This window comes from Sarcophilus harrisii, chromosome 2, assembly GCF_902635505.1.
Source record: "Sarcophilus harrisii chromosome 2, mSarHar1.11, whole genome shotgun sequence".
Classification (NCBI taxonomy): Eukaryota; Metazoa; Chordata; class Mammalia; order Dasyuromorphia; family Dasyuridae; genus Sarcophilus; species Sarcophilus harrisii.
The window spans coordinates 190,586,047-190,611,899 of NC_045427.1; the positions used below are offsets into that span (position 1 = coordinate 190,586,047).

At 33.4% G+C, this 25,853-nt stretch overlaps 1 pseudogene; it reads right to left on the bottom strand.

Moving 5' to 3' along the window:
• Window positions 1–22,188: 22,188 nt before the first annotated feature.
• On the bottom strand, window positions 22,189–22,553 carry LOC100931798 (annotated as a pseudogene).
• Between the last annotated feature and the right edge of the window lie 3,300 nt (window positions 22,554–25,853).

A 25,853-nucleotide genomic window follows, 5' to 3' on the forward strand; every position in this document is an offset into this window, starting at 1 on the left:
TGATGTGTTTTTATGTCAGTTATTAAAATGTAGCCTTCTTGAGCATAAGAATTATTTCAGTCTATACTTGTATCCTCAGATTCTAGAACAGTACCAAGAACTTAACAAACAAAGGCTTCCTTCCTTTTTATTATTATTTTGTTTGCTGTACTAGATACTTCAACTAGCAGGTGTGTGTGTGTGTGTGTGTGTGTGTGTGTGTGACTGTGAATAGAGTTGTGGGTCCAGAGATAGGAAAACATCTTTTGAATTCAAATCTAGCCTCAGATTAAGTATTTACTTAAAATAAATTTAGATTAATTTAGATTAACATGCTACTTGTATGACCCTGAGCAAGTCACTTCACCCAGTTTGCTTCAGTTTCCTAATCTGCAAAATGAGCTAGAAAAGGAAAGGCAAAAATACTCTAGTATCTTTTCTAAGAAAATACCAAATGGGATCAGAAATAGTTGCGCATGACTGAAAAACAACTCAACAATAACAAATATATATATATATATATATATATATTACACACATCCCCATATATATATGTGTATGTGTACACATACACACATATACACATGAACATACATACACATGTATTATCTGTTCAAACTTCTCTTGTTGCCCTTCAGATAAGACCTGAAGAATGAAATTTGCTCTAAAAATTTATGTTTTCAATACTTTGATGGATTAGTAATCTCATCTAAGTGCCTTTCCTCAATCAGGGCAGTTTGAAACCCATCTTTTTGATCCTGTATAATTTTCTGTCATCTGAAATCACTAAACAAGTTAAATAATTTTGGTTAGAGGCCAAGGAAGGCTATTAGTTACATCCCCATTAGCCTTGCTTATGCTGATCAGTTCAGTTCCTTCAGCTCATTTATTTGTGTGTTGCTTATATGACAATACCAACTGCCAGTTAATTTTCATTCACACTTTACCTCACTGCTACTTGAATGTCACACTGAGTGTTTTTTTTCCCCCTTTCTTTTTATAATGCTAAATTCAAGACATTGCTTCATGTGATCTCATAGATATTTGATAATGAATGTACTTTCTTCTCTTCTTCCTCTAAGGAATCTCAGAATGTTCATTTTAATCTAATTATGCTTCATCTTTGTGACTAATGAGCATCTAAAGTATTTAACAGTCACAGAGACATGGTGTCTGCAGATTGTGGATGGGGATAAGCAAGTCAAGGAATATGCTTCCTGGACAATTGCTCCACAGTAGCTCCAATTACCCCAGCTTCTGGTGCCTTCTTGTAGACCGAGTCTGCCTGCATCTGGCTCTGATTTATAAGCACTCCATTTATCACAATAGTTTGTTATTTTTAAAGAACTATTCAATGTCAAAGAAGTCATGTGATGCATTTCATGTTTGCTTTTCCTGGACGAAGAACCCATTCTACCCATTCTAAACAAAGTTATACCTGATGATAATTGAGTAAAGGTTATGATCATAAAAGTAGATGTTGGAAAAGCCTTCAGATTGGTATGAGGGCTTCTCCAATTTGTAATAGCAAAGATTCTAAGATGTCAAATACACCTTCTGAACAACATCATGCTATAAAAGAAAGACCACTGAATTTGGAATAGGGAAGGCAAGAATCTGAAACTTTTCCTTTGAACGAATGAAAATATATAGAACTGAAGAAACTTCAGGGACCAACTAGTTCCAATGTTCTCATTCTGAGATGCACTATGAAATGGAGAGTTGTTAAGTGACTTACATAGAGATACAAAGGTTCAAATCCAGTATATTTTACTTTATACTTCAATGCTACCTACATTCCCTGTGTCTCAGATTCTTTATTTACAAAGTGGAAATAAAATTATTTTTTACTACATATCTCTTAGGGCTTTATGAAAAGCATTTTAGAAGCTTGAAAATATTACAAAAATGTGAGTTAACACCATTAAATTATCATGACCAAAGAATTCAGGACCAAATGGGTGACATTCTTAGGGCTCTGCTTAATTGTGCTGGTCCTTGGAAAGTAGATTATAATCTATTGTCAAGATTGCACATTATTATTGAGCATGAAAATATAAAAAAAATAAAATGAGATTATTTAGGTTTTTTAATATAGAATAATGGGATATTACAATTAGAAAGGAATTTTGAAGCCATTTAATAAAATATTCTATTGAATAGCTGAATTCCTTCTTTTGTCTTCTTAACATATTGATCTTTTGGTCACTGATATTTTGTTTGAAGACCTCTAGTATAGGAGGTCTTACTCTCAGAGAAAGTCCATTACATTTGAAAACAATAACCATCAGAAAGGTGCTTTCTATCTAGAGAAGTTCATTTAAAATTATGGATAGATATATAATAATACAGCAAATCAGAGTTTTTGGAAAACTCTCAAAGGGAAAAGTGGATACTCAGTGACAGACTAGAAACCAAAATAATTCAAAATCAGATGGCATATGTTACAAAGAGCCCTTTTCATGACAGGTTTATAAAGTAACAGTATATTCATGGAAAGCACACTGTTCTTGGCATAAAGAAATGTTAATCCTGTCTTATCTATGTGATTTTGGGCAATTCACTTTGTTTTACTCATCTGTAAAATGGGATGATAATATTTACAGTTTGTTGAGAGAAAAGTGCTGTGTAAAATTCAAGTCACTAGAGATAAATTTATAAAATATTGTGTAGCCAGGAAAAAAATACATTTGATTTGCAATTTCAGACTAATACATTTTGAAAGAGAAAAGTCCCTTACAGAGAAGGGGGAAAGCTGTCCAAAAAAAAATAGAAAATAGATTGAAGTATTCTAGTTAACATTATTGGTATAAAAACATAGACTATTTTCCTTAATAGCCACTTGTGTAAAATGTAGTCCCTTTATGATTTGAAAACTAATTATGGCACATGAAACAAGCCATATCTACATAAAGCATCAAGATTTGAAGACTCGATATGTACGATTGAAGCTACATTTTTTAAATGCTCATAAAAAAAATCTCAAATCCATATTGTAAAATGCAATTAAAAGACACAGTCTATTTTCCTCAGGGGGAAAAAGAAAATTAAGGAAAGCCCAAGGGTGACATTGGGAGGTTTGCTAATATAAGCTTAGTGATTCAAAGACATAAATGAATAGAAATTTGTTCAAGTTGTTGAGAATGTTGGTGTTTTTTAAGATATAGTAAATAACATGATGTAGGCAAGATAGAGTTTAGAATGATAGGATATAGAGCTGAAAGCAAACAAGGTGATTTAGCCTAAAACCCTCATTTTGCAGATGAGGAGACTAAAATTGAGAAAGTTTAAGTTATTTGTCCAGAGTCCACAGCTAATATGTGAGGCAGGATTTGAATTTAAGTCATTCTAAACTCGAACCTAGCCCTCTGTCTTAACTTTGAAGTGGGTAGTGAGGTGGTGCAACACGTAGAACACTAAGTCTGGAGGCAAGAGTTCAAATCATGTCTCAGATACCAGCTATGTGACCCTGGACAAGTCACTTAATCCTATTTACCTCCATTTTCTCATTTCTAAAATGACCTGGAGAAGAAATGACATACTATTCCAGCACATTGTCATATGGGTTCAAGGGGAGTCAGACATACCTGAAATGACTGAACAACAACAATAGATAGGAGGATAGAAAAATGGAGTCAGAAAGAATTTGAAGATACATGTCAAGGTAACAAAGGTATGGTTTTCTCATATGCTCACCACTCATTAGAAAATAATTTTTCACATTTTAAGAATGCTTTAATATTTGCAAAACACTTTTCTCATAATTCCACAAGAAGGATATTTCAAATATTACTATCTCCACCCATATAATACATAATAAAATGGATATTCCAAAAGGTTTAAAAAAAAAAAGCTTGTCCTAGAATACTTACCTACAACTGTTAGTATTGGGAAATGACTCCAAACGGCTCTTTATATTTAATACAGTTACAATTAAGACATATTACCTCTTGTGGGAGCTGGAGGGGAAGCAATGTTATATGTTAAGATGAGTGAAAAGATATAATGCTTAGTAGAATTATGCTTTTTATCCATTTTCTTCTTCCTAATTTTAATTTAAAAAAATAGAAAATGTTATTGTAAGTCCATGATTTACAAAATGATTTATTACATCAAGGTCAAACATAAAGTGGTCTGATATAACATACATAATTCTTCAACATGAAACAATGGTAGTAGGTTAGATAGATGGACAAGCTCAAGTTTGAATGAAAGTGATTATAAGAAACAGTGTTAATGAAGGAAATAAGGTTTCTTGCAGGAATACATGGGAAAAGGAACCAATCAACAATCCCAGCACCAACAACTAAGGTGATTGAAAGTCCTAAACAAGGAATAGCCTGAACAGTTATGAATCAGTTACCTTGGACAGAAAACTTTCAGTTACTAGAAGCAAGGACAATTCCATCATTGAGCAAGGAATATGCAGCAAGGCACAGAATGGTGCAAAGGTGCCCCCCACCACAGCAGAAAGGGTTTCACACCCTTTAGTATCTCCGTGGAAAAGTACTGACCCATTTGGATTTTTTCCATCATGACTAATTCCTAAAGGGTTGAGAAAACTTGTGAGTTTATGTCCTGCAATTTAGAGCTTTATTACTATTTCGAGATGAAATCCTCCCTTTCTGACCTTGCATAAAGTACAATTAGGAAGAGATAGGGACTCATATGAAGTGGAATCTGCTTTTCCTTAACTCTGCTGGGAAAGCCAGACATTGAAAGAAGCTAAATCTTAAGAAATAGGCTTCTTTCCCCCTGAGGCAATTGGGATTAAGTGACTTGCCCAGGGTCACACAGCTAGGAAGTGCTAAGTGTCTGAGATCATAATTGAATTCAAGTCCTCCTGACTCCAGTTCTGATGCTCTATATCCAGTGCTCTACCTAGCTGTCCCAAGAAATAGGCTTTTAAGTATAATTGTTAAGAAAAATCGTATCCACTGAAGGTAAACAGATTACATAGAGGTTTCTTACTTTTTAAACTGATTCTCAGCTACTAATATAATTGCTGCCCACCACTAAGACTATCAATTTTGACAAAGATTACCTCTTCTACTCCTTTCCTGCTTTTAGAAAAAGGATCAACTTGGTTCTATCTTAAACACCAGACTAGTAACATTATTATCCTTCAAAGAAGTAACAGGAGTTAATGAATTAATTAGAACTGCAATTTATACAAAGGCAGTAGAGATCTTAAGGGAGTAACAAAAGGCACTGAGGTAAATAATCTAATGACAGACAAGAAAATAGAAGTGAAAGAATAAGTCTAGGAGAAGAGGAATATCAGGACTGGTAAGCCAAACAAACCAATCAGACCAAGTGTGAATGAATTCTCAAAAATAGAACATAAGAGAAAAATTATAGCAGAACTGAAGGGATAATATCACAGAATAAAACTCATGTAAATTTAGAGTTGGAAGAGACTTCAGAGGCTTCTAGCCTTGTCAGGATTCTATGTACCTGGGGACCATGTGACAAAGTTAGGTGTTCCATCATGATCACTCTAAAACTAAAGAGGCTCAATATTAAAAGTACATGATCTAAGAACATTTAGTCTTTTATTGTTTGGGAGTCTGGACTCTAGATGAATGACAGGAACAATAGAATTTGCCAAGAAGAGTTGGGAAAATGTCTTCCTAAATGATCAGCTCGCTAAGTAGTCATAATGGTTTACTGTCAACTACATGGAAGTATTTAGTGGAATATCACAGGATTCTGTGCCTGGACTTCTGTTTGACATGTTTGCAAACATAAACAATACAGGTAACACACTGGTTGAAAGAACTGGGATTCAAAAATTTCTTGAAAGGAAGGAATTTTAGGAAAATATAATACAATTAACCTTATTAGGGATAAGTAAAATTTTATACAGGAAAAAAAAAATAGAATTCACAAATATGTCAGAAGAATCGTGACTAGAAAGCAGTCTTTTTAAGAAAAAGATCTAATAGTTCTGGCAAAATCTAAGTTCAACATGAGATAACAGTGTGAAACAATAGTCAAGGAAGGTAATAAAAAATTTAAGCTGCACTGAAAAGGACATAATAGCTAGAACTAAAGACACCATAGTCTTTCTCTCCTTATTTAACATTGTTTAGCTAATATTTTATTTTAGCCCATTTACTTGTAAAAACAATTTTTAACATTTGTTTTTATTTAATTCTAGGTTGCAAATTCTTTCCCTTTTTCCCTCCTTTATGCCTCCTTGAAACTATAAGCAATTTGATATAGGTTATAAATGCACAGTCGTGCAAACCATATTTTCATATTACTCACATTGTAAAAGAAAATAGACTTTAAAAAAAAGAAGAAAAAAGTTGAAAAAGTGTGTGCTGTAATCTACATTCAAATTCCAGGCCTTTCTGTAGAGATGGATAGCATTTTTAATCATAAAACCTTCAGAACTGAATTGGATAATTATGCTGCTGAGAATAGCAAAGTCATTCATAGTTGATTATAGTATAATACTGCTATTCCTATGTACAATGGTATCCCAGTTCTTCTCATTTCACTTTAACACAATTCATATAAATCTATCCAGGTTTTACCTGAGAGCATCCTGCTCATCATTTCTTACAGTACAATAGTATTCCATCATATTTATATACCATACATTGTTCAGTCATTCCACAGATGATGGACAAACCTTTAATGTTCAATTTTTTGACACCACTGAAAGAGCTACTAAATGTAATATTTTTGTATATATAGAACTTGTTACTTTTTTTAAAAAATTGTTTGGGATATAGATCTAGTAGCAGTATTACTGGATCAAAAGGTTTTATAGTCTTTTTTAGTTTAGTTCTAAATTACTCTCCAGAATGGAGAATCAGTTCACAACTTCACCAACAAAGCATCAGTGTCTCAATTTCCTATCCAATATCTGTTGTTTTCCTTTTTTTCACATTAGCTAATCTGATAGGTGTGCAGTAGTACCTCAGAGGTGTTTTAATTTGCATTTCTCTAATTAATAGTGTTTTAGAATTTTTATATGATTATAGATAATTTAATCACTTTTCTGAAAAGTACTTATTCATATCCTTTGACCATTTATCAACTGAGGAATAGCTCTTATTTTTTTTTAAATTTGAGTCAATTCTCTATATATTTGGGAAGTAAGGCATTTACCAGAGAAACTTGCTATAATATTTTTTCAGTTAGGATTGTTGTGTATTTTCGTCCATCCTATTTCCCTCTGTTTATCTATTCTCTCTTTTTTTTCCCACTCCGTCCATTCTCAAAATTGTTTTGCTTCTTACTACCTCCCCCAATCTTCCCTTCTTTCTATTAGTCTCTCTTTTTCTTTTCACCTCCCCTACAGAAACTGAACCAAATCCAATGAAAGTAAGTTTTAAGTACTCACCCTCCCAGAATTTCTTCTATTTTTCATTCTTTTGATTTTATCTTATTGTTTCTTATTATTTCACACAATAATTAGCTTTCACTTATCCAATTCTATATTTGTTTTTTATCTGGTCAATCCTGCTTTTTAAAGTAGTTTTTCTCTTCAGTGACTTTTTCAGTCTCCTTTCCCATTTGGCTAATTCTGCTTTTTAAGGAATTCTTCTCTTCAATGGGTTTGTGTTTATGTGTGTGTGTTTGTGTTTTCCATTTGTCTGATTTTATTCATTAAGGTATGACTCCTTTACCAAACTGTTGACTCTTTGGGGAAGGTTTTCTTGTGTCATTCTCATTTTGTTCCCCAATTATTCCTCTACCTCTCTTATCTAATTTTTAAAATCCTTTGTTGAGCTCTTCTGGGAATTATTTTGGGGCCTGAGATCAATTCACATTTTTTTTTTTTGAGGCTTAGAATATAGTCTCTTTTCTTCTGAGTTTAGGTTTTGATCTTCTCTGTAACTTTCAATGGACAGGGTTTTTTGTTTGTTTGCTTATTTGTTTTTTTGCTTATTTTCCAGTTTACTTCTTGATTTTTAACTCTATATTAAAGTGAGGGGCTTTGTTCCCAAGGTAAAAGATCGCTGTTCTAAGTTTCAGTTTCATGCTGCTACTCTCGGAGATAGTTCTGAGGGTCTGTAAGCTTTCAGATCTCCCAATATGATAGGATCTAAAGAGAGGGGTGGTCATTGCCTTCCTGACCTGTATTCTGGATTGTGAATGATCATACTTTTTCTACCTTGTAACTATTATTACCACTGTCCCTGCTTTCTGGGGCCATATGTTCTAGTGTGCTAGTGTTCCAACTTCCCTAGATCTACAACCCAAGATTATGACCTATATCTGAGAATGGTCATTGCAACAGAGTCCTGTATCCAGTTTCAGCAAATGGCACTTTCTAACCAATTATTCAAACCCTTTACCAACTGTGAGTTGAGAGCCCTGTAGGCCACTGCTATCTCTGTTGATTCTCTTTCTTTCTCTTTCTCTCTCTCTCTCTCTCTCTCTCTCTCTCTCTCTCTCTCTTACATAAACACACACACACACACACACACACACACACACACACCCCAAGACCTGTTAAGGTCTTGCTGGGGCCTGATTCCTGCTGACACATCCTGGGCTGGATTGTATTCTACTTTGACTCTATTGCAACAGTCATTTCCTGCTGACTTTCTAAATTGTGCTGGGGTGGAAAATTGTTTCCCTGCTGCTTTAGAATTCATTTTGAACTGTTGTTTTAAGTTGTTGAGGAGAATTCCGAAGAATTCAGTCTAGTCCCTGCCTTTTCTTTGTTATCTTGGTTCTATTCCTGACATCAGTGACTTAATATATTATATCTTGATCAATAATCAATATCAATAAGCATTGATAAACTAGAGAATGATCAGAAGGTGATCAGTTTGTGAAGGTCTTGAGATCATTTATTGTAAGGCTCATTTGAAAGAATTAAAAAAAGGAACAGATGGAGGGAGGGACTAAATTATTGTTTTCTAAATCTCTGATAGGCTGTTGCATAGAAGAAGTATTCCTGTTCTTCTGGATCAGTGAAGGAAGTATGAAAGAGAAATATTTAAGTTTTAATAATAAAAGACTTTCCTAAAAAAAGTTGTAGAAAAATGAAATGATTAACCTCATGAAAAGGGAGAAGGGGGTATACATGCAAAGGCTAGATCTTGTCTTTTTTATTGTAAAGAATATCTTATTAATGTAGGCTGTACTATATAGTCTCTGAGACCCCTTTAAAATGTGATATTCTCTCTATAGCCAGTTCCCAAAATGTAGACATTTGTGGCTATTGTAGTCATTCATTTATTATGTGGAAATATGTCATCTATGAAATTGTTATATGTAATACATACTTTATCTTAGTGAAAGAAATGAGCAATGGACTTTTTCCCAATCAAGGCTAAGAGGAATATAGTTATGATGCCCAGAGTCATTATAAAAGAGAAACTCAATATTCAATTATATAATTCTGTTTTAGAATGATTGTTTAAATGTAAGAAAAACAGAAGTCTACTAATGAAGTTTAGAGGGACATCAGAGAAAGACTATTCCCCAAAGATGGCTCTATAACTACCTGAAAGCAAAGGAGAGAGGGGTGCTTGCTTATGTAGTTCTGAGCAAAAAAAGAAAATCTTTGGAGTTGTTGTTCAACACTAAATTATAAAAGAAGAGAAAGATTAACTCCCTGCTTCTGTTAATCAGTGGAGTTGAACTTGTTAGAAGGCTGATTCCAGATATTTGTAAAGTTTTAAGAGCAATTTGTGGATTATAGAAACTAAATATAGACCTAATACAATTATTTAAATCTTTAGATTTTTTTTCTTTTAGTGTTTTTGCTTTTTATTTGGGCATACAAACCATATCTGTGTCCTTTAAGGAATTTGATAGTAGTCTTTTGCTATATTTTCTTTTTCTTTTTTTAAATATATATTTCTTTATGAATCATGTTGGGAGATAAAAATTAAAGTAAAAGAGAAAATACATGGGAGAGAAAAAAATCACGAAAAAAAGAAGTGAATTTAGTATGTGCTGATTTACATTCAGTCTCCTTAGTTCTTTTTCTGGATGCAGATGGCATTTTCTATCCAAAGTCTTTTGGGATTACTTTGAATTACTTAATTGCTGAGAACAATCAAACCTTTCATAGTTGATCATCACATATTCTTGCCATTAATTATGTACAATATATTCCTCTTTCTGCTTTTTCTGCTTAGCATCAGTTCATGTAAATCTTTCTAGGTCTTTCTAAAATCAGCTTGTTCATCATTTTTTATAGAACATTAATGTTCCATTACCTTCATGCATTATACCTTTTTCAGCTATTCCCTATTGATAAGCATCCACTATTTTTCTACTTCTTTGCTACCACAAAAAGAACTACTACAAACATTTTTGCACATGTGGGTCCTTTTCCCTCTTTTATAATTTCCTTGGGATACAGATCCAGTAATGTTACTTACTGCTGGGTAAAAGGATATGCACAGTTTTATAGCTCTTTGGGCATACTTCCAAATTGCTCTAGAGAATGATTGGATGATTTCACAACTCCACCACCAATGCTTTAATGTCCCAGTTTTCCCACATACCTTCATACATTTATCATCATCTTTTTCCTGTCATCTTAGCCAATCTGAAAGGTGTGAGGTGGTACCTAAGTCTTCAGATTGATGTGGATAGTAGGGGTGGGAATCAAACAGTGAAAGAATGTGATTGAAATGAAAATTTTGTGATTGCATTGGAAAATATGCAGATATGATTTCCCAATCAGTTTAGGGATATGTCAAATTCAGATCTCTGAACGTTTTGTAGATATCTATAATGTGATGTCCCTAGAGAGATTTGGTTTTATCTGAGAGTGAGAAATTGAAGCATTAAAAAGCAATGTGACCAGGAGGGTATAATTGGCAGCATTGAGTGAATATTCTTCTAGGTCATCCGAGTAAGCAATTTCAGTTCTATAGGTGCAATAATGGAGCCCTGTTGTATACATAGTTCTAAATGACACCATTCACCAGTATTTGGTGAATGAAGAAATAATTGGGTGAGGGAAGGAGTGGATAATTCCCACAATTGGACCCAATGTCATGTTTAGGTCATGTCTAGCTTGGCATAGGGGATAATGCTCTTGAATTAAAGACAGGAAGGCCCGAGTTTCAATCCTCACTCATAAACTTAATGGTGCTGTGTAATCCTAGGCAAATTAGTTAATCTCAGTCTAAGATTCTTCATATTTTACATGGAGATACTTCATTTTCTTCATAGAATTATTATCCAGATAAAATTCAGTAAAGCACTTTGCAAACCTATTTTCTATAATTTAGCTATGTGAGCTCTTCAACAATAGACTAGTTGAGGCACACAGGAGAATTGAAAGGGATGATTTCTTTCTCTGATCATAATTCCTTTTTTAAATTTCTCTTTCTACCAAAATCTATTCTTATTCACTTTTACCTCCAACCATTTCCTCCACCCAACCTCCTAACCAATTTAGCAACATTGTATGTTCAATTAGCCAAACTCTGAAAGGGGCTTTGTCAGACACCTTTATATGAATAAACAAATAAATATATTAGAAAAGATAAAAGGGAGGTATTATGGGGCCAAATCCCCTGGGCTTTCTCCCAGGAGGTTTCCTTCCTACTAAGTGAATAACCAATTTTTTCATATGAGGAAACAGTATCAGAGACATCAATTAACGTGCCCAGAGTCTATGGTGGTCCATGTTTTTATTCCCAAACAATTGTTTACTCTGTGATAGATTCCTCTAAATGAGAGGTGAGATGGGAGGATGGAAGGTGGGAATGTGTTTTTAAATGATTGGATAATAACTATTATTACCATTATCATTATTATCATCATAGTACTTACTAAGGCTACATAAGATCCATCTGGGGTGATATTGTATGGCATGTTTGATGTGACAGTGTCTGGAATAGGCAAACTGAAGGGGAGGGGGAACGTTTATATTCCTCTCATTCCTTTGTGGTACATTTCCTAACCTTTTAAAAAAAGCATTTCCTAGACTTAATCTTTCTAGTAGTGCTGTTGTTATTCTCACATTTAAGTTGGTTTTCCACAGTATTTTCTCTACTAGTTTTTGTATTTTTATATAATTCTTTTCCCCCAAAACAATTACCCACAGCAGGACCATCCCAAAATAGTCAATATTTTGAAGTAGGCAAAATACAAAACTTTGCTCTTCTATACCCGTTTTCTCTTACCTTTTCCTCTTTTCTGAAACTTCATTTTATTTTCTCTCTTCTTCCAACCATCAGATTACCCGTTCCTAAAGGTTGGCTCTGCTCAGATGATGTCCAGAAAGCATACAGTAACTATTTCTGATGTGTCCAACTGCCGAATCATAACAATGATGTCCTTCCTTAAAAAAATGAATTCATACAGGTCACTGCACTTGTGCTTTATAAAACATTTTGTTCTCATGACAACACTGTGGGGTAGATAGGTCACATACTATCATCCACATTTTACAGGATAGAAATTAAAACTCAAAGAAGAGTGGAGTTTTACATTCACACAGTTAGAAAAAGTCAGACCCTCATCTCCTAGTTTCCAATGCACTACACCATATTGCTTTACTATGCCATAACTGAGATGATTTGATCAAAGGCAAGGTCAACTTCTTATGTGGCAGCAGGTGACATAAATAACCATCAAGGATGCATCCTTCCTCTGGTCATCATGTCCACAATGTGTGGCCTCCAGCATTACAAGTTATTTTACAGGCCTTAAAATCAGACTGAAATTCCCTCTCCTAATAATGATACCCTGCTGTCTCATTAACTGCTTAACTGGCTTCTTCCTTCTTCTCAGGTAAGGCACACTAAAGGAAATTTGGTATTCATTTTGAATTCATCATGTCTAAAACTAAATTCATTATCTTTTTCTTTAAGCCCCTGCCCTTCCAAAATTTCATATTACCATCAAGGGCACCATTATCCTCCCGGTGCCCCAGGCTTGCAACAGGGCTATCTTCCTTGACTCCTGATTTGCTGTCATGCCCACACATCCAATCTGTTTATTTCAGTTTTGTAACATCTTCTGAAAATGCTCTCTTCTCTCCTCTGATATTATTGCCAAGCCCTCACCATCTAATACCTGGATTTCCCTAGAGTACATGTCTGACTAGGTTATCCCCTTTACACAAAAAAACTCCAGTGACGTCTTATCACCTACAGAATCACATACAAAATGCAAAATCCTTTATGGCATTCAAAGACCTTTCACCTATACAGTTTGTATTTCTATAGATTTCATGTTGTTATTTGTCCTTTATTTTCCAAGAAGACCCATGATATCACATGTGATGTCTTGACTTGCATATGAATAGTATTTAAGGGAAGCAGAATTGCACAGTCCTCAGCTCTATTCTCTCTCCCACAGTTATGGAAGTCCAATGGCAAGGCAAAAGTTGAGCTGACTGGCAATGAATGGCCTAGGATGAAATGTATGACCTTTGTATCTTTGATGACTGACCAATCTTTAAGCCAGTGGTTCTCAAACTTTTGTTTTCAGTATCTTTATCCTATTAAAAATTATTGAGGATCTCTCCAAAATGGTTTTGTTTTTCTGGGTTATATTTATAGACATTTACCATATTGGAAATAAAAACTATTTTTGAGTTTGTAGACCCTCTAAAAGGATTTCAGAGATCCCCAGGATTCTCTAGACCATACTTTGAGAAGCACTGCTTCAAGCACTCCACAATGTCTGCTTCAGCCACCTTTATGACCATTGCAACAAATTGTTCTCATCTGCCCCATCTTCTAAGAGATGGGGGGGCGGGGATTGAGAGGGACAGAAGATTTCATATGATAGAAATAAACATCCTCCTAACTAGTCAACAGTTCTGAGGCCTCTTGATTGCCCTCAACATGTTTTAGCCCATCTGCTGAGACAGTTTTACTGGGGTATGGCCTCTTGCATGCTACAGTTTCTTGGAGCCATAGGTGAAAGCCATATAAATGTGAAGAGTGTTTTCTCTAGGAAAATCATACACTATGAATTGAACTGGATTAGAGTTAAAAAAAAAAAAGCAGTGAATAAAAAACACAAGGTTTGAAGTCTGGACCCCTGAATTTAAAATTTTTTTGTCTGTCTCTTATACTGTTTGACCTTGCATAAGCCATTAATTCTCTGGGTCAGTGTCCTCATTTTTAAAATTAAGAGACTGGATTACATAATCTTTCAATATTTCTTTTAGAGATATTTCTCTAGAATTTATGTCTGTCATCAATTCTGGGAAACTTCTTTTTTTTTAATATAAGCAGGATATATAACATACACTAATTTGAATTTAATTTTCCAGATGAGATGTTTTGGTATTCAAAAAACTTCATAAGATAGACAGATGAGGCAGCAGAGCCTACGTACATCTTGAAGATTTGAATCAATGTGACAAGCTTACTTTCTAAGGCTGTCCCCCAAAACTGAACAGAGAGATCATCATAATTAATGAATTGATACTTGTCACCTTTTAGGTGTTGAGAGAAATTTCTGGAATATCTGAAAATAAAATGAACTATTTTTCTTGTAAAAATGCATTTTTTTTGCTATTTTATTTAATGAAGAATATAAATTCTAAAACACCTGTTATTGGAATCTCTTCTGTATTATATATTAAAACTTTGTAAACATTCAGGTAAATGACTACGATGTAATGGCTTTGTTATTTAATTCTTTAGCTATTTTTTGCATCTTACAAAATGATTGTAGCTAAAAAGCCCATCATCCTATATTTCTTAATATGTGCATATAAAGATAAATACATATATGAACATGTTTATATATATATAAATATACATTTGTATAAAGATAAACAAATGGATTTCAATATACACATATGTATATCCCTTACAATTTATTGTTAGAACTTTTCCCATTTTCCAGATGGGAAAATTGAGGATCAGTGAGATTAAGTGACTTGCCCAGAAATACATAACTGTTAAGTATCTGAGATAGGATTTAAACTCAAGTCTTCCTTACCCCAAGTCTAGTATTTCATCCACTAGTCCATGCTACCTCTTCTTTAGAAGAATCTTACTTTTTTAGATTCATACCAACTCTCACAACTAATAATTGGCAAAGGCAAGATTCAAATTCAAGTCCTCTGCATCTAAAGACAGTGCTTTTTCTATTATGCAACTTTCTTCTTTTACTATAAACTTTCATTTTCAGTGTATAAAGACATTCTCTAAAGAAGTTTATGGTTCTATTAACAATGTCAGCTGGCCCAGGTAGGTTAATGATGGACACAAAAATACAGGGAGATGAACTATGGAAATTCTATTCATTTTTGTCTTGAACAAAACTAGTTATTTAGAAAAATGTAGAAATGAACAAGTCGTGTCTGATTAGAAACATAGCTGGTAGAGCAAGTATTTATTGCTCTCTACCTCATACTCACTTCCCCATTCCCAAAATGAAATATCTATGGATACTCTTGGAATCAAGTTTTATACTTTGTGGCAAATGCTTTGAGTAGATGAAGACACTTTCATTGCTCTTCCTTTTCACTATTTCTGCCCATGAACTGTGTTTTTTATCTCCTTTCTACTTTCAAGATCTCATTGTTGACCACTCTGTGAAAGTCTTTTAGACTTTGACCCTGTTCCTATTAAAAGTCATTAGACCCAAAGTGTGACTTCATTTGAGACCCAATTTGGCAACAATCCACCAGAAAATCAGAAGCTACCCAGGCATCTTGCCACCTGCCCTACCATATCCCCACATTTATACCTTTCAGCACTTGTTCTAAGAATACTTAAAAAAAAAAAACAACAAAAAAGAAAACTATAACTCCCCAGATCAAAATTCCCTGTTCTGACTATCACTTTCTTATACTTGACGTTTTATTCCCAAAAATATAAATTTCTTAAGGATAGAAATCATTTAAAAAAACGTGTATACCTAGTACCAAGCAATGTACCTGACATATAGCACTTATTTTACTATTATTATTATTTATTATGGAAGACTTCTGACTCCTGGATTCTTGATGCCCATAGTAGGCAGGAAGAAGGAAGCAAACAAATTTTTAAGTGACTATTATAAACCACTTCAGTATCTTTACCAAGAAAACCTCAGATGGGGTCACAAAGAGTCAGATAGAGAATTTATACAGATTAAACTTTAAAGTCTATTGTGACACCATCTTTTTTTTTCCCCAGAGACCTGGTGGTTAAACATTTACCAGCATATTATTCTCCTTAAACTAACTATGGCATAGGATTGTCAAGAAAGATCAAATATTTGTATGTAAAGTCATATTTAAAATGTTCCACAAATGTCAATTATTATTATTATTGTCATTAATTAAATGTGACCTTGAAGGACCCACTTCCCTCATTTTGGGTCAGTTTCTTCATCTTTTAAATGGGGACACAATGTCTCAAGGGCCCATCCCAGTTTCAAGATTTTTTTTAGATCATTACTGCTTTAATCCTCTCTTGCTACATGTAGATATCTCCCTTTTCAAGGTTAGCAGTAAGAAATTTAATTTATGTCTTTGTTTTTTCTAAACTGTTCAAGCTGTATATTATGATTTCCTCTCAGACTTAGAAAGATTATGGTCTCAAATTCATAAATTAAACTAAAAATGCTGTTGATATATTAAGGTGTGTTTTGAGATGATTTTCTGTAGCAACTGGTAAAATCTGAGTTTCATTTAAAATAGGATTGATCACTTTTTCAAATACTCCATGGATTAACACTTCTTTATCTTCCTGATCTCTTCCATTTTTATAGGCCTTTTTGAGTCTGTGCAATCTGCTGCCCCTAGATTATTTAAAATCCGTAAATATTCTTTCAGATGTGTGAGGAAGAGATTTTTCATTTTCTTATTGTTGATATTTGGGCTCATGAATTCCCATTGGAAACTCATTTCACAGATGAAGTTTGGAAACTTCTCCCATTTCTGGTTTGACTTTTCCTTGAGCTCCTCATACTTCTTGAGAGAATAAATGTATTTATCTTAGTTTTTCTGAAAAGATACTCAGGGATTGGCTCTTTTAACCTGATAAGGGAAATATAGTTGAAACAGACTTTTAAAGTCACATTTAGCCTAAAATCTATTTCAACAAGGAAAATGAGCTTTAAAAAAAAAGTATATTCACTAAAATTTTAGCCATAGTCCCTGGATATTTGCAGGTAAATATCACAAGAGAAAATAATTAAAATTATTCAACTAATATGGGATAAAAAATTTATCTTTGAAGAAAGGAGAGAGAAGGTACTCTTTCCTTAGTTGATTTTTGTTGTCTTCGAAGCAATGATTAGGAGATGTGTCAGAGGGTAAGATGGGGCTGGGTTCAAATCCCATCTCTATTATACACTACTTCTAGAATTTTAGGGATAGCTTCTCTAGATCCAGAATGAAGATGTTAGACTCAATGATTCCTAAGGTACACAGTCTGGAGTCAGGAAGACCCGAGTTTAAATATGGCTTCAGACACTGATTGGCAAATCACTTAGTTTTGTTTGCTTCAATTTATAGGGATAACATTTGCCTCACAGGATTGTTCTGAAAATCAAATGAAATAATATTTATGAACCACTTAAACCATAATGCCTAGCATGTAGTAGGGGCCTAATAAATGTTTATACCTTTCTCTTCCCCTTAAACCTGTAACAATCAACTCCCTGTCTGACTAGCCCCCCTTTTTTTTTTTAATTTGGACAATCTCACTGAAAAGAGCAGTATTGCTGGAGTTAAAGGCTAGGGTTTCAAAACCTCTCATTCTTACTTCCTGTATGATCATAGGCCAGTCACTTAACCCACCCTCAGTCTCCTAATCTGTAAAAATGAGAGGGTTAAACTGCTCTAGACCTATGATCATCTATTTTCAATCATAGTTTTCCCATGTGAATGGTCTACACGATATATTACAGAAAAGTGCCCATTAATGGTGATCTCTCATTGAAAGATGACATCCCAAATCAAATCTGGCAAATAGCCACAGCTCACTGGCAAGTGAAATGAAGTCTGGGTCACAGAGCCAGAAAAACTAGATTTAAATCTGTAGGACCCAAAATTGAGAAACTGTGAGATCCTGGGCAAGTCATCACCTCTCTCTGAGTGTCAGTTTCTTTGACTTTAAAATGGGACTTATGATATTTGTGCAACCAACCTCACAGGGCAGTAGGAGGAAAATGCTTGATTAACCTTTAAAGCACTAAATAAACATGAATTATTATGAATCTTTAAGTAGGATAAAGATGTCTAGCAAATCAATTTTTCTCCAGTTTGATTAAATCACTCCTCTGTTTACAGTTAACTCCCTATTATAACACAGCTTAAGATAATACACAGATTAAGTGTTCCATGTCCTTTCAGCAGCAATAGAAAACAATTTACAAAATAAAAATTAGAAGTACCTCCTAACACAGGGTGACTGATTATTTGTGTTTTGTTTTGTTTTTTTTATCAAGGGCCACACCTACATGGGGAAAAGTCTGTAAAAGAGAATATTCAATTTAAGTTATAGACAATTTTTTTTTCTTCATGGAAGTAAGAAATAACTTTTACAGATAGTTTGCAGAGATTAAAACCCGAGTTAGTATTCTTTTCACTGTCACATATATAATTAAAAGCATTATGAAATCAATCCCTTGCTTTTTAACTTAGGACAATGAAAGTTAAAAAAAAAAATTTCAGGAAACAAAAGGAAAGCAATATAATATGATGACAAGTGAATCAGGAATCCTGGGTCTAAATGCAGATGTCTCACTAATTAACTGTGGGACCATGGAGAAATTGTTTAGCTTCTCTGGTCATCATTTCCCTCATTTGTCAAATGAGATAGTTGAACTAAATAATCTCTAAATTATTTTCTATCTCTAAAATGCCATAATAAATACAAAAAAATAAATTTCATATAGTGGTCAATTAAAGATATGAGAGCAAAAAAGGAAGGATGAAGAATAAAAATGAAGAAAAACTAGATGAAAGAGGACATGGAGAAATGGAGTTACATGCAAAGGAGAATGGGGCAGAAGAAGGAAAAGAGGAAAGACGAAACAAAAAGAAAGAAAGTGAGAGGCAGTGACAACCAGATAAAATTTTTTGAGACTTCTTTTTTCTTTTTAATTAAAAATATGTATGTGTGTGTGCACAATACTCTTTGAAGAAGTAAAAAATATCTTCAATATTCCAAAAATACTGTGTAGTTTAAAAATCATCCTTCTTTTTAAGCATTAGGCATGTCTTATGGATCTCTCATGAAATTTATCGATTATGTTATTTACAACATTTTCCCATTATTCCAATTAAAATTCCAGATTACATTATAATAAGACAAATCATATCTTTCATAATTGAAAGGCAATCATTTACTGGCCCAGTAAATACTGGTGAACAGTGATAACGTTTGTTACAATGAAATAGAGATGATACATAAAGTATCATGGAAAGATATATTTTAGCCAGTTTGAAGTCAAAGCTTCAGTTTTTAGAACTCATTTAATATGATACTTTATTGAATTGATATACAGGAAATTAATTAAGATCTAATGCCTGGTAAAAATACTTTTCCCCCAGATTTTTCTTAAATAGGAAAAAAAAGTGCCAATGTAGCTATTAACCCAAAGTTTGTCATAGCATAAAATATTTCAGAAGTGATGGTTCTCTTTGTACAACTACACAAGAAATGTTAGAACTTTCATAAATGCTATGCTCTTTAATTAAAATGGGACAGGAAGTACTCCAGCTTTTTAAATCAATGACATTTATTTTTATGCCTTAAGTAATTAAAATGCACTGACAGCATAATCCCCAAAGTACTCAAAACATTCCTTTTTAAAGCCAAGGTGCTTTCTCTGGGTTTCATCTGTCTTCAAAGACCTAAATAAAAGTTCTGGGAATAAAATAAGCATAACAAATTCTAATTTACTCTTAAATGAAATCCATATCTTCTATGTGAGGGTAAAATTATCAACTCCTATAAAGATATTGTAACAAATGCTGAAATGACCTCACATGATATAGGATTATTACCGGGGGGTGGGATGGGGGAGAAGAATACTTCAGGTTTAACAGACACATTCCATTGAACAATTGTTTTTATTTTGAAATATTTTCATTTATATTAACTACCAGGATGGGATTCAGTTTAAAAAAAAATGTAAAGCAAGCTTTGGATATTTTGGAAAACATATATAATTAAGCAACAAAAAATAACAAAAACATATCCAGTTTCTGAGACATTAAATATTATTCATTCTTTTATTTCTCCAAAACACAAAGACTGGGGGAAGGGGGGGATGGTAAGAGGAGGACTGTACTAGTAATCTATTAATGATGGTCACATAATACCAAAAGGCAAACCTGAGTTTGCCCTTCAAAGCTTCCAGGACAGATGACGGCATATTTTACAGTCCAATAAGGATATATATATACTGCTGGTATAACTCCAATACCAAGTTTCTTTCTTGCAGTATTAGTTATCATGTATATATATTATGTTATATATTATACACACACACACACACACACACACACACACACACACACATACAGTTGTGTGCTTCCCATATGGAATACAACATCTTCCTGGGGAAAATATATATTCCCTAAAATAACATTTCTTAATATATATTTGGTGAAAAAAATCAATTGATAGGGAATAGTGGACCAATTACATATAATTGTGATTCAGTAGTAAGAATTTATAATTTCTGATTTAATTATCTAAGAAAGTGACAGTGATAAAGGACCTCATCATAGAAGCAGGGATAGAAAAATTGAATTGTATTCAATACTTACTTGTATTTGTTTTAAGCAAGTATATTTTCCAAAGATTTTTATATTTTGTCATAAGCCTGATTCCTCAAATTATACCAAATTCTCTTAGGAAAATAGTGAAAGAGTTGCTCACTGCTTCCCCTGGCTTCACACATTTATGGCAGGGATGTGTACAGCTCTAACACCTATAATTGAACTAAATGTGAGGCTCAGAAAAGAGAGCTGATAGATTGGACAGAAACTCATTTACTTTGGACACACAAGACAAAGGTTACTCTCTGGTAGGTATCTATCTGGCTTGAACAAGTAAGAACAAAAATACAATCCTATTGTGCCTTTCTCAGAATTGAGTAAAAATTAGGCCCAATCTTGATTAGTCTTACTTCAGGAAAGAAGCTTGGTATTTTAGTTATTGTAGCAGTCACTACATCTAAATCTAGGTGTCACTTTATTATAAATCTTGAAGCAGAAGCAAGATCTTGAAGGACCACCAGCTAATTTCAAACTATTTTCTCTAGAACACTTTCCCAAGTTAAACATATAAAAAGTGTTTTAATATCTCTTTCTTTATATATACCTTTTTATATTCTCTCTGGCTCTGAAATGGTCGTTATCTCTCTCTGTTTCTGTATGTGTCTCTCTGTGTCTATCTGTGTGTGTGTGTGTCTCTGTCTCTGTTTCTATATACACATACATAAATAAATATATATATATATACATACATATGCGCATAAACATTTCAGCAATAACAAAAAATACTCATTGCACTTGAATACCTGAATAGTAATTTTGAAATATGATTTACTTGTTAATATAGATGGGGAAATTTCAATAGTTTATAAATTCAGTTGGGAAGGACAACTGCAAAAGTTTCCAAAAAAAGCTTTCCCAATTAGTTTTTCATGTGGATTGTCCTATAGATACAATATAACAGAAAGATTATCACAGATTACAAAAATAGAAATGCATGTAATTGTTAATACCTACGCACAATTTATTCTGGAATGATGCATAGAATAAATCTATGGTTCTTGCAGGAATACCTATATTATAAATTACTCAAGTAAATTTGATAAAAGAAGTTCAGGTCCATTTTAAAGAATAAAAATATAATTTAGAAAACAGCCTATCTGGTTTCTTTGAACAAGACTATACAAAAACAAAAACAAACGAAGTGACACCAACACATAATCACATGAAAAGAATAAAACCATTACAGAGCTAAGGTGCAAAACTATTGTCTTTTAACTTATTGTAATCCATGCCATATGATTTTTTTCCCAAGCATCCCATCATGTACATAGCTACTATAGCTATCAACATCAAATCAAAGAGGACTGAACATTCTAAATTTTCTCTTTGAAGTTTAGCACAAGGTCCTTCATCAAGTATGATCACAGATTTTGGTTAACAACTTCGGTGTAATATAAATGACCACTGAACTGTAGGTAGCAAATTAAATTCCAAAGCCCAATGATATCCATTGTTCATGTTATTGTGAATGTTCAATTCAACAACTGAATCATGAATTTAAATGAAAACGTTCTTCACCCATAATTGTTATTAGCTTCTGTTTTTCTAGACTATGTATGTCTGCTTGAGTTCTATTGAGATTTGCTCTGCTTCTCTCCAGTTAGGAGAGCTTTTATTTCTGAAGGGATTTTTCCTTGTTTCTTTGCCACACACCAGTGTTTGTATATTTCTAATTCTTCTCTAAAATCACTGATAGTTCTCTTAGTATTAGACACTAAAATTCTTCCAGATAATGCTATTTCAGCTCCTTTCTGGCTCTATATTTTCTTGCACTCTGGCATCTTTTCTTAAGCTTTGTCTTCAAGTCAGTTTTGGATGACTTTTAACCACATTTACCTGGCTTCTTTCTTTTGCCTTCAACTACCTAGCTTTCATCCATGACTGCAGGCTCACAAGTCTCACCCAGCTAGCTAGTTCTGCCCTCCTCATTTCCCTCCCTGGGGAGCTACAGGGATTTATTTTTTCAATGCCCTCAGGTTTAGTTTCTAGCCCTTTCAGATACTTCAGAGGTCCCAGGGAGAGGGGGTACATTGTAGAAATGAGCTGGGGAGTCCAAAGAGTAGCTTTCAAAACCCTCCTTAACTGCTGCAGCCTCTTGCCCCTCCATGACACTTTTCTTCTTATCAATTTAGTAGATTTTTCGGTGAATAATCATCATGGATGCCATAGTCTGGGGGTTCCAAATTTGCCTTTAGTTGTTATTATTGTCTTCTGAAATATTTAGAAAAAGATAGTGTGTATTAGATAGTCAGAAAAATCTGGGTTCAAGTCTCACCCATGACAAAATACTGGTTAAATGATCCTGGGCAAATTGTTTACTATTGCAGGGCTTCTAGGCAACTAAATCTGTAAGCTGCAAAGCAAGTAATGATCTGCATTGGTATAGGGAACCAATGGAATCACAGGTCTAGTGTAAATTATTGAAACATTCAATTGCTGATGCATCACTATTCATGGCTCTTGGCTAGTACTTATCCTTTATCCTTTAGGGGCTGGACTGTGAGTGGGAAAATTAAAGCAGTCAGCTACCAGAGCCATTATTTTCTGAGCTATCGCATCAGTGAACAGAGAAATATCATAGAAAAGAAAAGGCAAGATTAAATCAATTGGAGGGCTGGTATCTAGTGAATGGGTTTAATTTGCATTTATTTTGTATATATTTTATTTGTACCTGCATATATATATGAAAGTGTATCATACATATACATATATATAGCTATACATATATACAAAAATATGTGCATAAAGACTATAGATATAGATGTATATAGCTCTATCTACTCTTCCTATAGAAATAATCTTTTGAGTTCAAGGATGTTTTTGTTTTTGTATTCCTAGTGCTAAGCAGGGTGCCTGGCATGTCAAAAATACTTAATAAATGCTTTGTTGATTGATTCCTCATTCTTCCTCTAAGATTAAGGTAAAGAAATATCCACAGTATTTATTATAGCAGAACTAGAAGTGTTTTGTTTGCTTGTTTTACTGAGAACAATCAGTTTATATAGGACTAAATAGAGTACTGGGTTTAAATATGGTTTCAGATACTTACTACCTATGTGACCCTGAGCAAATCACTTACGTCTAATTGCCTCAGTTTCCTCATCTCTAAAATGATTTGAAGAAGGAAATAACAAACTACTGCAAGATCTTTGTCAAGAAAACCCCAAATGAGGTCACAGAGTCAGACACAACTGAACAACAATATTAGTTTATATCTTATCTAAGACATATTTACATTCTTATTATACATGTGCACTATGTATAATTCTGTAAATAAAAACCCTATTATATAATTCTGTATCATAGAACTGTTATATAGTTCTATGTTATATATTTATATCTATGTCTAATAAAAATTGTTGATTATGGGAACATTGGGGTTCTTTCTTGACCTTAAGCAAATTACTGACTTTTTGTACCTCAGTTTCCTCATCTGTTAAATGAAAAGTTTAAATTAAATGACTTCTAATGTCCTTTGGAGTACTAAATCATATAATCCTAAAATTTCTCTAGTGCAATTATTCTTAATGATGATCGTTCTGGTATGAGAAAGGGATTATCTGAAATTTCACAGCTGATTTACCATGGATCCTAACATAAACAAACTCTCATATGTCTAGTCATTACTTTAATAATGGCTTTTGTACAGGAATGTCCCATTCCATGAACACATGCAAAAAATAAAATCAGACCTACAACTTAAATAAACTTTTTTTGTATTTCTATATAATTCTGAAAAATGATTATTAAACACAACAAAGTAGGAGGAAAATAATCAGAACTAGGAGAATTATATACATTAGAAATTTTGCTTTATTTGTTTTTTTTTTTCAACTTTGGGATGGGAGATGCATAGAACTATGATTTCATTCATCAATACAAGGATGTCTTGACCATTCATCTGAAACCTTCAATCTTAGAGAGTTTTCCTACTGGCATTGAGATATTGTATAGGTTCACATAGCCAATATATGTCCAGGGGCACATGGCCATCCCCCAAACTAGTATGTCACATTATATTTCTCACCTGTCAATAACAATAATGATAATTACAATAATAATAGCACTAATGTAATACTTCATGACTTGTAAAGTACTTTATATATGTTATCCCATTTTTCTTCACAACAACCCTGTGAAATGCTATTATTATCCCATTTTATAGTGGAAGAAATTGGGGCTTAAATGACATTGAAAGTCACACAGCTAGAAAATAGCTGACTCAGGAATAGAATTCAGGCCTGATTCCAAACCTGGTATTCTGTTCATTTTTAAAAAAAAATTGTTTGTCATGTATATATGCATATGTATGAAATTAATAAATTATGACTATGTAGCCATAAGTCATAATGCTCAATAGTCATTCATCATAATAAAGTTGTGATGTTTTACAAACTTGAATAACAATTACCATTTGGGAGGCAGCTTAGCATATTAGACAGAGGAGGTCTAGTTTTGGAATTATATAAACAACATTTAAGGAAAACCAACTTAGATTAAATTGGTTCTAAGAAACAGATGTTAAAGAATACTTTTCTTCTCTTTATAGAGAAGCAAAGCACTACAGGAACAAAATGCTACATACATTATCAGACATTGTTTTCTATAAGGCACACTGCTTAACTATTTTTCTTTGCTACAAGGGAACATTCAATAAGAAAGGAGTATATTTGAAAATAACTAGTCTATAAAAACAAAAATTAATAAAGAGAAAGAGAAATTCCTCCATCTTATTTTAAAAAGTGTCATATTTGGAGAAAATAGCCAATACAACAGCTAGGTGCTACACTGTATAGCGAGCTCTATGCACAGAAGCTAAAAGATCTGAATTTAATCTGGCCTTAGACGCTTCCTAGATGTATGACCTTTGGCATGTCCCTTAATCTTGTTTTCCTCAGTTTCCTCATCTCTAAAATGATCTGGAGAAGGAAATGGCAAACCCCTCCAGTATTTTTGCCAAGGAAACCCCAAATAAGGCCATAAAGAGTTAGGCACAGGTGAAACAACTAAACAATAATAACAAATCCAGGCTAGAGAAATCCCTTAAAAACAGGTAGCCATCTGTTTTCACATCTTAATCACATTCTTCTCAGATTTTTCTCTTCTAAGATAAAGTGTCTATGAAGATATCTGTTTCCTCTAGTTTTCAGAATTTAGATGAAAAAAAAAAGACAACCCA